The following is a 17,571-nucleotide window of genomic DNA, read 5'->3' as shown; positions in this document are numbered from 1 at the left end:
GAAATTATTATGTCGATATAATAATGATGGCACTGCATATACTATTGTCTAGTCGGGAAGTATTGAGATAGAATATAAACAATAACCTGGCCTACAATGATTATGATACCACATGTATAGATAGACAATGTCCATGCTTATATATATAAAGCTATGTATATACGTACGTAGACTATACCTCTATATAATTAATCCACATGGGATCTATGAATAAGTAATGCGGGATAATAATCATACATGCTTAGGCCTCTTGTCTAGTTGGACACTAAGCTATGATATATTAACATCGAGAAAGATGATGAGCTACAATAATAACTATGACCTACGATATAAATAATGCACACTAAAAATTACGATACATATAGTCTAGTAATTGGATAACAATCTAGCATATAAACAACAAGCTAGAGTTGTTGTGATACTCATTCTTTGGGTGTTCTAGGGTACATGTTTCGTATATCCACTAGATAGGATGTAAATTAGAGATATACGAAGATAGTGCATGGTAATAAGGTGTGATAGTAATTATGATACCACATGTAATTATTACGATGATCCCAACGATATGTGATGCGATAATCATGATGGTATTCATGTGCATATATTGTCTAGCTAGAAAGTAGTGAAAATGGATATAAACCCTAAACCTACAGTAATTATGATCCACATGTATAGATAGTTAATATTAACATGAACGTAAAATGTCAACATATAGATAACTAATTGATAGACTTGCCTTGAATATTTCAATACATGCAATCTATAAATAAATAATAATGATACATGCATGCCTAGGTCTCTAGTCTAAAAAAACTCGTATATGATATATTAACATCGAAAGAGACAATGAGCGAGAATAATAAGTGCAAGCTACGATATAAATAATTCACGCTAATGAATATGATACATATAGTCTATAAGTTGAATAATGATTGACCATATAAGCAATAATAGGCTACAAGATTTGTGAATATAACCCTTTTTTGGGTGGATAGTGTACATGTTTATGGTATCCACTACATTGGTTGTAAATTAGGGATAGAGGAAGATATTGCATGATAGTAAGGTTTGACAATAACTATGATACCACATGAAATTATTATGATGATATAATAATGATGGCACTGCATGTAGTATTGTCTAGTTGGGAAGTAGTGAGATAGGATATAAACAATAACTTGACCTACAATGATTATGATACCACATGTATAGATAGACAATGTCCATGCTTGTATATATAAAGCTAATTTGTATATACATAGACTTTACGTATATGTAATTAAATGATGGAGTTGCCCTTCATATTTCAATACGTGCGATCTATAAATAAATAATGCATGTAGGATAATAATGATGCATGCCTAGGCCTCTTGACTAGTTGGACACCCGATATGATACATTAACATCGAGAGAGGTGATGAGCCACAATAATATTTACGTGCTACGATATAAATGATGCACTCTAATAGTTACGATACATATGGTCTAAATCGATGATGAGTTAGCATGTCACTTGTAAGCTAGAAGATATAAACGCCAACCTACAATGATTATGATGCGAAATGTAAAGATAGACAATATTAACATGTACGTATAATGTCAACTTATAAATAAATAATTATGGACTTGCCCTTCATATTTCAATACATGGGATCTATGAATAAATAATGTGAGGTAATAATGATACATGCATGCCTAGCCCTCTATTCTAGTTGGAGGACACTTATATATGATATATTAACATCGAGAGAGATGATGAGCTACAATAATAGGTACAAAATACGATGTAAATAATTCACGCTAATAAATATGATATATATAGCCTATTTGAACAATGATTGAGCATATAAGCAATAATAGGCTAGAAGGGTTGTGAATATAATTCTTTTTTGGGTGGATAGTGTACATGTTTCCGATATCCACTACATTGGTTGTAAATTGGAGATATAGGAACATACAAGAGGAAAACTCTCTCACTTCTTTTCTCTATATACTTCAACACTAAATTAACATTAATAATAAATCTACACTAATCTCTCTTTCTCCCTCTCTTTTTACTCTCTCCTTAATCACACAGCAAACAAGCAAGCAAACAAGCACGTACAAGCTAATCACACACTCACAACAAGCAACCAAGCAAACAAAGTGAGGGCAATCAAGCACTCAAGCAAGCAAGAAAATTAATGGCAACCAAGCAAGGAAGCAAGCACCTACACAAAAATTGCAAGAGGTATAAAATCTTTGAATCTATCTTTTTGGATGTGTGTGTGCTTAAGACAATAGGATGGGGGGATTGTGTTGAAGCTTACCGCTTGTGTTTTGTTTGTGATTGAGTCTTCTTTCCTCTCCCAACATCGAGCGATGGAGCGCTCTACCAAAGATTGGTTTGTGTGTGTGTGTGTGTGTGTGTGTGTGTGTGTGTGTGTGTGTGTGTAGCTGTTTTATTCTAATATATAAACACAAATGAACATATAAGTTCAAAAGACAACCGGATTTAGACAAGTGACCTAGAGTAGCACAAAAACATCTTAGTCTTAGAATTATTTTTGTACATTGTTGTAAGAATGAGGTCTCATTTTAATATTCAAATACAAAGGGAGTTCTGTACAATATGTTCCATAGAATGATAAGAGTCTGATATGTCAAAGGCGGACAACAGCTAAGCCAAAAAAATCCCAAGAAAGGATAGAGTCCTCACCTGCGTCCATACAAACAAGACAACAGATACGTTAGCTTTGAATGCGTATTATTGGTGTCAACAGACTATATTAGTTGTTATCTATGTCCAACTTACAACATTTTTACCTTAAAACCACTGTCCAAAGTGTTCATGTCTTCAAAACTTTCAGCATACGGATCAAACTTAAGTTCAAGCCTCTATCTAGTTTTGGTAGAAAAATAGCATGAGGCTCAAATTTTCAGCATACGGCTCAAACTTAAGTTCAAGCCTCTATCAAATTTTGGTAGAAAAACAACATGACGCTCGAACTTAAGTAAGATAGTGCATGATAGTAAGGTTTGACAATAACTATGATACCACAAAAAATTATTATGACGATATGATAATGATGGCATTGCATGTACTATTGTCTAGTTGGGAAGTGTGAGATAGGATATAAACAATAACGTGGCCTACAATGATTATGATACCACATGTATAGATAGACATTGTCCATGCTAGTATATATAAAGCTTTATATATATACCTAGACTGTCTTACCTATATATATTAGTCAAGAGTTTGAAAATAGCTATGATACCACATGAAAGTATTATGACGATATAATAATGATGGCATTTCAGTATGGGGGATAATAATTAAATATGAATAAATAATATAAATACACATGCAATCCATGAATAAATAATGAGGGATAATAATGATATGCTTAGGCCTCTAGGCTAGTTGGACATTGAGCATATGATATGTTAACATCGAGAGAGATGATGAGCTACAATAATAATTATGACCTACGATATAAATAATGCACACGAATAATTACTATGCATAAAATTTAGTAATTGGATAACGATGTAGCATATACACAACAAGCTAGAATCGTTGTGATACCCATTCTTTGAGTGGATAGTGTTTGTGATATCCACTAGATAGGTGTAAATTAGACATATAAGAGGATATATAGAGCATGATAATAAGGTGTGATAATAATTATGATATCGCATCTAATAATTACGATGATCCATCATATCTCGCCTAGCATTGTTTGGCCCTAGATGGTAGTGTAAGATTATCGAAATACCCCTACAATATAGCAACCTTCTCAAGATACGGCCCCTAAAATTTCAAAGACTCTTAAGACAATTCTCCTTTTGTTTGGAACTCTCAAAATACCCCTTATTAATATTATTTACTTCTATTCTAAATGGGCTTGATCGAGCCGGCTTTTACTTTTCTAAATGGTTACATTTCATGATCTATAATGTTTATTAGTATTGATGCTAGTCTAAATGTTATATTGTCTATTGAGCCAATCTAGTAAATCTTTATAACATGTGCCTATGCCTCAAGTCTAGTTGGACACTGAGATATGATACATTAACATCGAGAGAGTTAATAAGCTACAAAATAACTATGAGCTACAATAGAGATAATGCACACTAATAATTGCGATACATATAGTCTAGTTGGATAATGATTGAGCATAGAAGCAACAATAAGCTAGAAGAGTTGTCAATATACCCCTTCTTTGGGTGGATAGTGTACATGTTTCTGATATCCACTACATCAGCATGTGTAAATAAGAGATATAAGAAGATAGTGCATGATAATAAGGTGTGATAATAATTATGATACCACATGTAATTATTACGTCGATGTAAATATATATATGTGAGGCGATATTAATGATGGTATTGCATGTATTGTCTAGGTGGGAAGTAGTGAGATAGGATATAAACACCTGCCTATAACAATTATGATACCACATGTATAAATAGACAATGTCCATGACTGTATATATAAAGCTTTATATGTACGTAGAGTGTCAACTTATAGATAATTAATTGATTGACTTTCCCTTCATATTCCAATACGTGGGATCTATGAATAAATATTGTATGAGTAGTAAGAGAATCCCTAAGAGGATATATATATAGATATATAGTGTGGAGATTGGAGATTGCCGAGTAGGGTTCTACGTTATCAACTGTAGCAGCCTGTGCAAAAGCCAAGCTTTCCAGCCTGGCAAGGGTAAACTGAGCCCCGTGCTAATGCACTCTAAATTGGCACATGGATATTTTGGTAAATTTTGAAGTGCGAGGCACAGCCGCCGGGGTCTACTGAGTTGGATTCGGACGAGGGCTCGTGAAACATTTTTTGTGGACCCGTCTTTGGAACTTTTTCACATATTATAACTAAAAGTTTCATAATATGAACCGGCTTGAGAACCTTCTTGCCAAAATTTGAGCCAGCCATTTTTTATTTTGAAAAAGCTGTGGATAAAGCGAACCTACTTTTTTCCGAGCTTGTATACTAATATTGTCGAACTCAGTGTTTGCGACAAATGTGTCTCAACTTAGGCCCCTGTCACACTGGGGCACCCAAAACATGGCCAAGAGGAGGTGGCGCCCCCCTATTCGTCCGCCAAAAAGTGATTTTGGGCCTAGAAGCTTTGTCAGATGGCCAGCCTCTTAAGCCCGGCCAACTTTCCAAAGTGGTGGCCATCTCTCAAAAAGTAACCCGCAAGCGCACATCACAGGTCTTAATATCGTGCCATTTTCAATTTCAAAAATGTAGGTTGAGAGCAAGGGGGAAAGAAGAAATTCCACCCCAAAATAGAGAAAAGTAGTGTAAACACCCAAAAACATAGCCGGATTTTCTAAAATTTCCTCTTGGCAAATTCAAGGAAAGTATGTATGTATGTTACACTAATATTATTATGCAATGCTCCAATCTTCAATGACTGGTTGGTGGCCCACACTCTAGCAGTGCTGCATGAGCGATTAGATCACTCCTCCTTTTGGCTCTCCCACTTTGAGCGTGAGACTTCTGCCGTGGACATGGAGATTCCAGTGCACGCCACTCTTTTTCCCTTTGTCTCCACATGGTGCTAGCTGCCACCAACATCATGCTTCAATTAATGTTGACTGTGCGCTGCCATGAACAGACCGAGGTCCCACTCACCTTGTCCCGCCCAAATGGCCAGGACCCAGCACCTCTCTCTCTCTCTCTCTCTCTCTCTCTCTCTCTCTCTCTCTCTCTCTCTTGTTGGAATATAATAAAATATTCCAGCTGTCATGCCTCGAGAAACCAAGAGGCACCAGCACCCGTTCAAATCCACTATTCCCAGCCTTTATAATCACCCCATGTAATCACGCTACAATCAGCAATCCAATAACCACCTACATTGTCGTGTACTGTCTCTCTCTACCTCTGTGTATCTACTCTCTCTCTCTCTTACACACACTGCCTGCATCACGTTCTGTGCACGATGTAAAACACACACAGTTATAATGTTCTCTTTCTGCGCTTCTGATAGTGGTAGGCCCCCTGGCCTTCCTTTCCCACATGGTATCAATCTCTGGGACGGCCTGGATACCCTGGGCATGCGCACCAATATGCAAGCGGCTCCACCTTTTCCCATCGCCAACGGCCTGCCTGTACAACCTAGTGCAGCCCTTAGGACTGATGTCGAACTCAAGAACGCCCCTGCCTTGTTGCCTGTCGTGATGCACACGACCCGACCTGCGCCTGCTACTGCCAATGGCCATGCTCCTGCATAGCCTGATCTTTTTTCGTGCTGGCAAACCATACCTGAACATGGCACGTCGTGCAAGATCTGTCACCAAGGGCACCATCTTGTTGCAGATGCCACCAAGCCAGATGTCGCCAAGAATGTCGTCAATAATGCTGCAGCCCAATCTGCTACCACTCTTGCGGATTCTTCACGCGCTACTGTTGAACAGGCAGAACGAGCCTTTGCTGACGCCAATGCTACCACAACACTTGTTGTGGCCAATTTCTCATTTGCTGCCCGTGAACCCTCCAACCCTGTAGCCATCGGAACAGCCACAATTGGCATCCACCATGCAACGGACACAGCCATGAACCATGATGAAACCGTAGCCGTTCCTGCTGTATCCCATGATGAGGACGCAATTATCAACACCTTCCTCGAATTCTTGCATGAAGGTGTTCTTGATGCTGTGCATGTAATCAAAGATGTGGCCACTCCAGCAAATGATGTTGATGACCCACATCTTGTAATTAAGCACCCTGCTGCAGCTGAAATCAAGGCCATAAAACCTGATGATCAAGTCAGCCTCTCCTTTGCCAACTTTGAGCGCAAATATGATGCATCATCTCTCCTTGCCGATGCCCTCATTTGTTGCCTTGTAAAGGCCATACAACTTTACTGGTCAGCATACTGCCTAAAACCCTGCAAGCCTTTGATGGCCTTGGACCCTAAGCGGTTTGAACCTGCTATTGCCCAACTTCATGCAGACGTGTAGCCGCAATCAATGGCTAATACATGCAGTGAAGCCGACCTGTTGCTGGAAAATGAACCTGCAGTCGATGCAGAAGATGAAAAGGAAGATGAAGTCCCTACCCCTGCTGCGGATGAAAATGATGATATACCTGCCCAAGAAGCAGATGAAAATGCTGCTGAGAAACCTGTCTCACATCCAATCGATGGTGATGAAGTACCCACTCGGAATGGTGCAGCCAAGAATGACATCCTTGCTGCGGAAATTACTCTTGCAGTGCCCAGCCCTACCATGCTCGCCACCTTGCCTTATGAATACTGTGGCCACCATGCAGATGAAGAAGAAGAGGTTATCACCAACTTCCTGGCTTCTCTTGAAGAGGAACACACAAACTTTGACCTGCAGACGGCCACCTATGAATACCTCAAAGGCAGTACTTTGTTTGGGGATCACCCTATGATAAATGAACCTGCTGACGGAGATGAAGAGATAGCAGTTGCTTCTTCATGCATGTACCGAACCCAAGTTGATGATAAAGAACCTGCAGATGATGATGAAACTGATCCAACCTTGATGGAAATCATTAGAAGGGTGCCTCACCCTTACAACATGGATGTTGCTCATGCATTTCATGCTATCCCCAAGTGCAAATATTGTTGCGGCGGCTATCACAATCATTGCTCAACCTCATGCCGCCCTGTTAGGATTCAATCCCGCAAGCGTGATGATCCTTCCAATGGTCCAAAGCCACAAAGTTCAATAGTTATCTTCATCATGCTCAAATACTTGGACTCCTACCTTATCTTCTTCACCAAAAGCCAATCTGAAGCAAAATCTAAAGCACATGTTTTCGGTCGAAGGGGGGATCAATTGAACAAAGTCATTCGATCTCAACATGCAGTTGAAGAACTTGATTCTTGTGCAAGAATCAAGATGAAACCTCGACATCAAACATTTCCACTTAACACCTTTCTGCTTGAACCTGATTGATTGTGCAGAAAACCCAATTGAAAGCTAAAGTAAAATTTTTCTTTCGTGCACCTCCATCGTTTGATGGAAACAAAAACAGAAAGCACTTTCCAGCTCTTCTAAGCACTTTTCATGCACAATAAAATCTCCTCTCGGCATTCAGCTGAGGGGGGATGTTGGAATATAATAAAATATTCCAGCTGTCATGCCTCGAGAAACCAAGAGGCACCAGCACCCGTTCAAATCCACTATTCCCAGCCTTTATAATCACCCCATGTAATCACGCTACAATCAGCAATCCAATAACCGCCTACCCACCTACATTGTCGTGTACTGTCTCTCTCTACCTCTGTGTATCTACTCTCTCTCTCTCTCTCTCTCTCTCTCTCTCTCTTACACACACTGCCTGCATCACCTTCTTTGCACGATGTAAAACACACACAGTTATAATGTTCTCTTTCTGCGCTTCTGATAGTGGTAGGCCCCCTGGCCTTCCTTTCCCACATCTCTCTCTCTCTCTCTCTCTCTCTCTCTCTCTCTCTCTCAGCTGCGGCACAGAAAGCCAGGTCTCCATCGCCTGGAGCTATCGATACACTAGCGCCTAGCTGGGCCGCCATCACTTGCTGCTCTATCTCTCTCTATCTCTCTGGTCCCAACTCATGTGTAGGAGCTGCGAACGCGTGGCGCTGCTCTCCGTAGTCTGTCAGGGCATCCCAGCTCATGTGTAGGAGCTGCCAACGCCTGACGCAGCTCATCTCCCTCGTCTCTCGGTGCATCTCAGCTCATGTGAAGAAGCTGCCAACGCCAGAATAGCAGTCTGCAGGCCGCCATCAAGCCTGGTCCAGCGCGCAATCGGGTTGCTCAAATCAGTTGTGAAGGCTTCACTTCGACATATTGAAGAAGACGTCGTGCAGCAGCGTACCATGTCGCCTGTCGCAATACTCCAACTCATCGGCATTGAGTTCTCTTAAATCTTTCAGGTGCTTAGCATTTTTTCTCCTCTAGTTATTTCCATTGTTTGGAGGAATTAGACGTGGCACTCTATTTATCAAGCTCTTTATTCCCTCATCATGTACACTGCTCTCTCGATTCTGAAATTAACAGTGCATGACGAAACTTAATTTTAGTGTAGCTTAGCCTCAAATGCCATGCTTGCATGTATAGATGGACGTAATTAGAGCAATGATAGAAAAATATTTACTGTAGATAGTTGGTTCATTAATGTACGTGAATGAGAATAAGTATACATGCATGGATTTTATCTCTGTGTATTTAATCCAGCTATTTCTTTGTTAGACCGTAACTGGTTTTGGAATTGTTTTTACTTGGTTAAATAAAGTTTCCCATGCTTCCAAAAGAGTGGCTCACTAACAATTTGATAGAAGTACGAGATTTTTGTGCACCTTGCCTGGGACCACACCCCAAACCCCCGTCCGTTGCATGCTTAAAAGCATACCTTTGCATTATAGAGAATTTTGCTAAGTCTGTTTTTTGTTTTAAAAACACTGCTCATGTTGTAAAAGTAGGATGTAGAAGCTACTCCATGTTGTATAATGCGGCTCCATTATAGTACCCAACCCTATTCAAGTTGATAAGCTTATGCTCATTCAAGTTGATTGATAAGCTTGTTGGTGGCTTCAGTCCAGAGATCTTTGATCATCCTTGTGGAGGTGCCTCCTTGAGTACGGCCTCCTTAACGATGATCAGCAACGTTAATTTTTCTAGCTGCGATATCTCCACAACTCCCATTGTATTGGCCCTTAAATGGGTTGAGAGCAACGTCGGTTCTCTTGCTTGTCTGGTTGTAGTTGCATGAACTGAACTAATTTGGCCCCTTAGGACGTCTTGAATCGAAAAGGCTTATAATTAGTCCTTTTCTAACTTACCGGGTTTCTTTTGATGGAGATTCACAACTATTATCTTCCAGACTTTAAGCTGGAGTCTGGAGACCTTGGTAAATGCTTTCACTCCCTAGATCATATTGGGCAGTTATCTAAGCCAACCGCCACAATGCTTTGCTTCTGATAGGATGTTAGCAAGGTGTATAGTTGGAATCTACCCTTCAACACACGTAAAGCTATAATTAACATCATTTTCTACGGTTCAATTTAGAAACATGCCAACTATAAGCCATCCCATTGACACCTTTGTCCATGTACACATAGGGTTCCAAAGCTAGAATACCGCACATGTCAAATGGTGTACAAACAGTGTGATTTATAGTATCTTGATTGCTACCGTGGAGAGAGAGAGAGAGAGAGAGAGAGAGAGAGAGAGAGAGAAAGAGAGAGAAACACGAATGATAGGCTTAACATGCTTCTCTAATGTTAAGTGCTAGCCAAATTGCAATTTAGCAGCCTACTTCTCTAATGATTTCATGTAGTCGAGTTATCATGGGTTGTTACTAGTTAGTAATGTGCGATTGTCGTATTTTTCAGAATGAACACAGAGCACACTCACGAGTATGCTCTTAACGAAGCTATTTGGAATACCATGATTAGAATCCAATCTGTGATGGATTCCCATCGAGCTTCCATAAAGCTTCAAGACGATGTAATGCGTGTCTTATTTCAAGGCTTAGGCTCTGTTTCTGAAGGAAAAGAGAAATGTCTTGCTAAGATCTTGGCAGAGAAGAGCAATGATTGGAATGGAAGTCTTAATGATTTCAAAACACCAAGTAACTTCTCTGAAATACTGAAGCTCTACAAAGACAAAGGTATGGTTATCCCTCAAGAATGGAAACTATGTCTTGGTAGTGAAAGTCATCCCCATGAACCGCAAGTCTTTCCACCTAGCAAAGAGGATGCTGATAGAGACACCTCCATATGTGTTTGCATTGATGGAGTCCGATCACGACGTCGTCAACGAGATTGCCTTGTTTGTTGTGAAAGATGTTCAAAGTGTAGCAAAAGCAGAAAGGAGATGATGCCATTCTTATACACATCTTTGATAGATCAATTGAGATGTCTCTATCAAAGTGAAGAATATTGTCATGATTTCTTAAGCATGTGGAGAGCTCGAGAAAGATGGTTGGGCAAGGAGCCCTCTCAACATCCTGACTTTATTCAGGAAGTATGGGACGGAGAGAAAATGCGGATTGATCAGGACTTTTGGAATCCTGATGCCTTTTGGGAGGCTCCAGTTGTGTGTCAAAATGACAAGTGCAAGATGACATATCGAGCATTTCCCAAGTGTTTGTCAAGCAAAGAGCTTCTTAGTAGTTGGAACGAGGATACACAAGCCTATGAGTTTGCATGTACAAGGTGTAAAAAAAAAAATTGGGGGGAGAGGAAGCTTATTAGAGGAGACCCAAGGAATTTTTCTCTTCTCTTGCATTGGGATGGATTTCAAGCAGCATCAACAACTATGAAAGATAGTGCAGTAGTCGAGATCACTGTCTTGAATGGAGGAAAACGATCTACTCTTGGTTCTATTCCAGTATTGTTTCTTCCCCTGTCAAACAAAGAGTTAGAAAAGAAGCATCGAGATATTCTCTCTTGTTTTCTAGAACCCTTGCTTCAGGATTTAGAAAGCTTATTTCTCGATGGTTTTGAAGCCAACTATGCCTATATTAAAAGCCGTATTCATCAAGGGCTTCCAAATGAAACAACAAAGTTGCGAGGAATCTTAATGATGTGCACTGGGGACCATCCAGCTCAATGTAAGCTAGGACAGTTCAAAGATGGCGGGAAGAGCTTTTGTCGACGGTGTAAAGCACATGCATCACTTCAGCAAGATGCAACTGGGTCAAGATATGTGTATGATAATAATAGGTTTCAAGCTAGACATCCTCCCCAAGGTCGAAATGTAGAAGACATGTGGTTAGCAATCAGACAAGCGAAACGATCTCCTACTAAAGAAGGCAAGGAAGATATACTTCGGGATGCAGGTTTGTCTGGGAAATCCATTCTTTGGAGATTGTATCACTTATATGCGTTCGACCTGTCTAAAGACTTAGTATATGATTCTATGCATGTACTATCTCTGAACTTATTTCAGAAGTACATCAAAAATCTAATCTTATCTGCTACTACACCAATGAAGCGTGCCATCGACAATGCTGTTAAGGAGGTTACATCTGTCATTCCAAAGATTATTTTGAACTCAAGGCGATGGCCAAGGAACCCATCGAAGCACTTTAAAATGTTCAAGACAGAAGAGTGCCAAAAATTTGTACAGTGGTGTCTGCCTCACATTCTAAATGTAGTGCAGGGAATCACAGACGAACAACGTCAACTTGGGATGCTTCTTGTTGATATTGCTCACTTCTTCTTCAATTTCTCTAGAAGAAAAGGATGGTCATTGAGCGACATCAAAACATGTCACTCTCTACTATTATCATGGAGAATCTTATCAGAACAGTACGAGGGTCCCAATAGCTCCCCTTTGGAGCATGTGGTAGGTACATAAGACTCTCAAGAATACTATCTCAATGAGATTTTTTTAAGTGTTTGATTTATATAGTTTTGACTAAGTGATGCTTGGATTAATACTTTGTATAGGTAGCGGTGAGATGCTTGACGATATCTTACGCCATGGCTCTCATGATTGTTTTTGGTGTTTCTCTTTTGAGAGAAGCATATCAGGCTACTTAAGCATTCCAACTAACAACAAAGCCAATGAGATATCCTATACGAATTTCCATAGTCGCATCTTGTTTACAAATACATGAAAGCAATTAGAGATCGAAAAGGATGGGCTATTGTGTGAGAATAGATATATGAAAGCTCTTCACTCTTGCTTGCTTTCACCTCAAGGTAGGAGCTTTGATGAATCGTCAAACCTTGGGTGTCATAATTGGCATTCTTTGTGTGCTTTTCTTGCAACCTCAGAGAAGCAAGCTCGAGAGCTATGGAGTAGTGCTATTCGGATTGGGCACTCTTGTGCTTGCAAAGCTTTGCTTAATAGAAATGGAATAGTCATTGGACAAAAATTGAGAAGAATTCCCTTCTTATTAAGTGCCAATGAAAAAGAATCAATCAAGAGGCTCTCAAGTGGAGACCCCTGTTCCTATGGCTATGAGTACTCCAAGGTTTTTGTAGATGAAGTGAAGTACAATGTAGGAGATTATTTGGTAGTAGCTGAAGATCACGAGTCAAAATTTTATGGGAGGCTATCAAAAATATTTTCTGTGGAGCAAGAAGGGGTTGTTGTAGTGTTTGTCATGGTGGAGGCCATTGTGCAAAGCTTTGATGGTATTGATGACATTTCTGGAATGTTCATCCTACACAAAAGTAAAAGGAATCAGTGTGTCTCAGTGATACTACCAGTTCACTGTATTTGCTAGAAAAGTGTTTTTATATTCAAGGAGCAGGAGCTGATATGGAGGTCTTGTATGAAATCAATGGATCTGATCGACGTCATCGTCTAGTGCTTCCAAGGGGGCTAGGATGTGTTCCTTTTTGGCCAGAGGAGGGTGACATTGTAATTGCTAAGGGACTTGAAGCTTCTACAATAGAAGCTTTGGTGCAAAGTGTTGATACAGTAAATAGGAAAGCATTGCTCTACTGGAAAGGTGATCATCATGAAGAAACTTTTTGGGTCGATTGGAAATTCATCTTCTCTATTTTGATACGTGGAAACAACTAGGTAAGTCTTGTGAGATACTGTGTAAGTGATTTATGAAAAGTCTATGACTTGTTTCTATGACTTGTTTTGCAGGTATTCAAAAGCATGGACAGACAATATGATGTATCACATATAACTTGTAACTATAGATGGGACTTATTTCAAGTTTTCAAATTATTTTATTGAGATTGAAAGAAATAAGGATTTCAATTATATATAGATGCGTACAGTCTTTAGATAAGAATTGAAATTTCTCTTTTAAGGATTTTTTATCAAAGCTTGTATTGGATGGCACATGCTATTTAAAAGTTAATTGAAGTTGCTTCATATGGCATTTTGTGAGTTTTTTTGTGTATTACTAGTAAAAGGTATTAGTTTTGAGTTATTGTGGAGCTCTCTCATAGTTGTTATATTGTCACTCTAAATTGTTTTTTTGGCAAATGACAATGTCTCCGACAACGTGAAGGCATAAAATGTACATTTAAAATAATCTTCCTATACTTTTAAAATAATATTCTTGCTTGTGTTATGAGAGGTTTAAAGTAGGCAAACATTCAAACATCTATCTCCCAATGTTTTAATGTTACTTGCATGTGGTAAGCAATGGTAACAACCTTTCAAAGTATACGATGTAGTCGCTCTTAAAAAGTGTAGTCACCCACAAAGAAAGCTATCCAATTATATAACATTTATCAAGCATGCGGTATTAATTACCAAATGAAATTACCACATGATTGTCTTGTTACACCATATTCAACACCACCATATCTCAATAGTCCTATGCTACTAATTATATATCTCTAAATTGAGCTAGCAGTCTATTAACATCATAGAATCAATCTCAAGATAGCTATAAGATCCATGTGATTGGCCTTGAACTCAAAGTTTTCTACTCAGTAGGGAAACTGTGCACACACATGCAGGCGTGAATATGTTTGTGTAAGAGAGAGAGAGAGAGAGAGAGAGAGAGAGAGAGAGAGAGAGAGAGAGAGAAGAAGAAGAAGAAGAAGAAGAATAATAATAATAATAATTTTAACATTGTAGGAAACTATCCCAAGACACCTTAAAGATCTATTTGACGATCGAGGAGAGTTGAACTCAAGATCTGTTCTTCAAGAGGGAAATGGCATAACCAATCTACCACACTTGTGTGATAGAAAGGCTATACCATTTTCCTCTTCTTATTAGCACACACACATACACACATCCATACACACACCCCGGAAGAAGAGAGGGATTTGTAGCTTATAAAGCTTAGCTTCGTGCTATTATTCTACACTATTTCTAGACTTGATCAAATTTGTTACAGAAATTAGTGCCATTATTTCTATATGGAAAATGAAAATTTCCATGTGGAAATGAAGATGTATCCGATTCTCCATTCTATTATTTCAAAGTGGGAAAAAAACTCCCTCCAAAATTTCCATGTGGAAATGAAGATATTTACGATTGATGAAAGTGGGGAAAAAAACATGTTGGAATAGTTATATTTCCACTTTGGATATTTACTATCATAAGGAACTTTTTTTCCAAATGGAACAATTACATCTTATTATATGGGAATACATAATTTCTCATTAGAAATACATGTCTTTCTTGATGGGAATGACTTTTCCTTTATTCCAAAGGTTTCTCCACTTTGGAAACTCATTAGGGAATATGTCATGAAGTTCTTGTGGTGATGACAATGAAAAGTATCCGTGCCGGAGGAACAAGAAGAGAGTGGCTGCAACAGAGACGCCATGATAGATATCCGGTGTCATTTAGGTGTGGAGACTGGAGAAGGGGCGATGGTGTCTGTAGGTGGTTTCCACGGTGCGAGATTGCAGCGGATGGATTTGCGGCTTGGTGATTTCCTGTTTGACGTCTCTATCGCTGCTTTGAGCTGCAGCCCTGTTTATTTACACCAGCCATCCGGCTATGGTCACGATAAAATCCTTTATTGGATGAAGATCACCATCCTATGGTCCCCACCAGATGAGAAACGGATCCCTAGCAGGAAATCCAAGTCAGGACCGTAGAGCCAGTACGTCTTAGGGTATCCAAGATTCCAAATCAGAACTGCAGATCGAGGAATCCAACACAAGGCACTGAGCCATTTGTCCAAGGTCCAGGGTTGGATTTGCTCGAGGGAGCTAGGACCACCACCAAGCTTATATAGCCCAAGAAGAGGCCGAGCTGCATGATCCGAGCTTCGACCGTGGCCGAGAAGGGTAGCCATGGAGGTCACATGATGCATCTAGGGCTATCCCTGTTCAAAGGTCGTCGACCACACTCACCTAAGCGAACTGCTAGCACTATCAGATTCCGGAGAACCAAGAGGGGACGGCCCCTAGACAACCCACATATGGAGCCTCTCTCCCCATTGTGTGGGTCTGCAAGGGTGGCCCAACGTTCCGCAGTCTGCTTTTGATCGCCCCCACTCTCGACAGAAAGTTAACTAAGTCTTCAACCATGAAAACCTTAAAAGATTTGACGCATTTCACTCCATGTTGGGGAAATACTCTTCGAACATTTTGGGTTGACTTGCTCACTATATATGTAGTTCCTTGCTTCGTACACTTCTCTCGCAATATCGACCTTTCCTATTTTTACTTGGTGAGCCAAAGGTTGTTTTTTGGACCTTTAGCCCACAAGTGGCCACTTGGCATGATCGAAGCCGTTGCCCACAACTCTAATCGCATGGCCAAGAGCCTTACAAGAAAGCGCTGTTTTTTATTATTATTACTTGTGATTGCGTCATTCTACTGGTTTTTAAGTCACGATTCAGGATTAACGATGAGGCAGTTGCCTACTTGTTTCCTCCTTCTGCAGAGGCGATGCTCTCAGCCCCATCTACTAGCGCGCTGCTCTCTATCAAAAGAAATCCGTCGCTCTCTATGCCTTGCTCACTGTTAATTAGCAGGCCACATGAACTCATTGATCACTTTTGTACCCTACACCACGTCCACGGCCACGCCTATCTCCATGGTACTGCTCACCTTCTCTGCAAAAGAGCAGCACAAAGAAACAGGGAGCCAACGAGTAGCAGAAAAAATAAGACGGCACTGGCATTTTTTTTGGTCTGCAGGTGCCGCTCTTGGCCAAAAACACTACTGCTACTCTCTTTCTTCTACAGACGCCGCACTCGGCCCAAAAACACTACGTGCTGCTCTCTTTACTTGGTAAGCCTAATTATGTCCTTCCCTGGTTTCTTGAGCCCACAGTTGGCCGCTTGGCATGATCTAGGCCATTACCTTGGACCTCAATCGACTATCAAGAGTCTCACGTGAGCCTGTTGTTTCAAGGCTCTTGCTGTAGGGGTGAAAAGCTTCCTGAGGACTTCATCTCCCGAGACACCTCCACCTTCTTTTCCTGCAAGCCGTGGGCCCTTCATGAGGCCGAGCCAAGAGGCCGAGCCAACTTCCAGTCATGTTGGCGACGGCCAGCCACTGCTTCACGAGGAAACAGGTGGCCGTAGCATTTGCATCTCGATGCTGCTCATGGGCCCCGACGCAGGGCAGCTCTACATCCGTTGCATCATTGCCATGGCCACCTCCTTCAGAGAAAGCGTTGCAAACAACTTTGAATCAACTGATCCTGATCAGATCACTCCCATTGTAATTATTCCAATAGAGAAGCACTATTGTGCCTTCCTAGAAGAGCTCGAATTGCAAATCGCCCACAAGGTTGCACCCCTGCACGCTGCTTCCAATATCCCTCACGAGCACTGCATTGCTGCCTACCCCTCGGATGAGACTGTCATGCAATCGATTCGAACCCTATTGTTTCCCTCCAATATCATGCCATCCCTCTAGCTTATCTTTGTCCACCTACGACATTGAAGCTGCCAGTAGCATATCTCTACCCGCCTGCACTACCGCGAAGACATTGAAGGTGCCAACAGCATCTTCATCTCCGTTGACCAAGAAGGTTTTGGAGGAGACCTAAGTCTTGCAACCATTGTCAACTGTTGTCTATCCAATTCTGGAGACATGAATACCAACATGTCAGCACCTATTAGCCTCCAGCAGTAGTTCACGTATTGTTGGCCATTCAACATCTGGTTGGGATAGAAGAAATTTTACAGATAATATTGCCAATATT

The 17,571-nt window shown here is 40.4% G+C and overlaps 3 pseudogenes; all 3 read left to right on the top strand.

Annotated features, from left to right (window-relative positions):
- Positions 1-6,646: 6,646 nt before the first annotated feature.
- On the top strand, positions 6,647-7,938 carry LOC147458224 (uncharacterized; annotated as a pseudogene).
- Positions 7,939-12,637: 4,699 nt separating this feature from the next.
- LOC147458223 (uncharacterized) lies at positions 12,638-13,671 on the top strand (annotated as a pseudogene).
- A 1,556-nt stretch (positions 13,672-15,227) lies between these two features.
- LOC147458222 (uncharacterized) lies at positions 15,228-17,488 on the top strand (annotated as a pseudogene).
- The last annotated feature ends 83 nt before the right edge of the window (positions 17,489-17,571 follow it).

The sequence above is a fragment of the Adiantum capillus-veneris genome, chromosome 5, assembly GCF_014529385.1.
Source record: "Adiantum capillus-veneris isolate H3 chromosome 5, ASM1452938v2, whole genome shotgun sequence".
In the NCBI taxonomy this organism is placed as follows: domain Eukaryota; kingdom Viridiplantae; phylum Streptophyta; class Polypodiopsida; order Polypodiales; family Pteridaceae; genus Adiantum; species Adiantum capillus-veneris.
The sequence above is the reverse complement of the archived record's forward strand: the minus strand, read 5'-3'. Positions and strand labels throughout refer to the sequence as shown.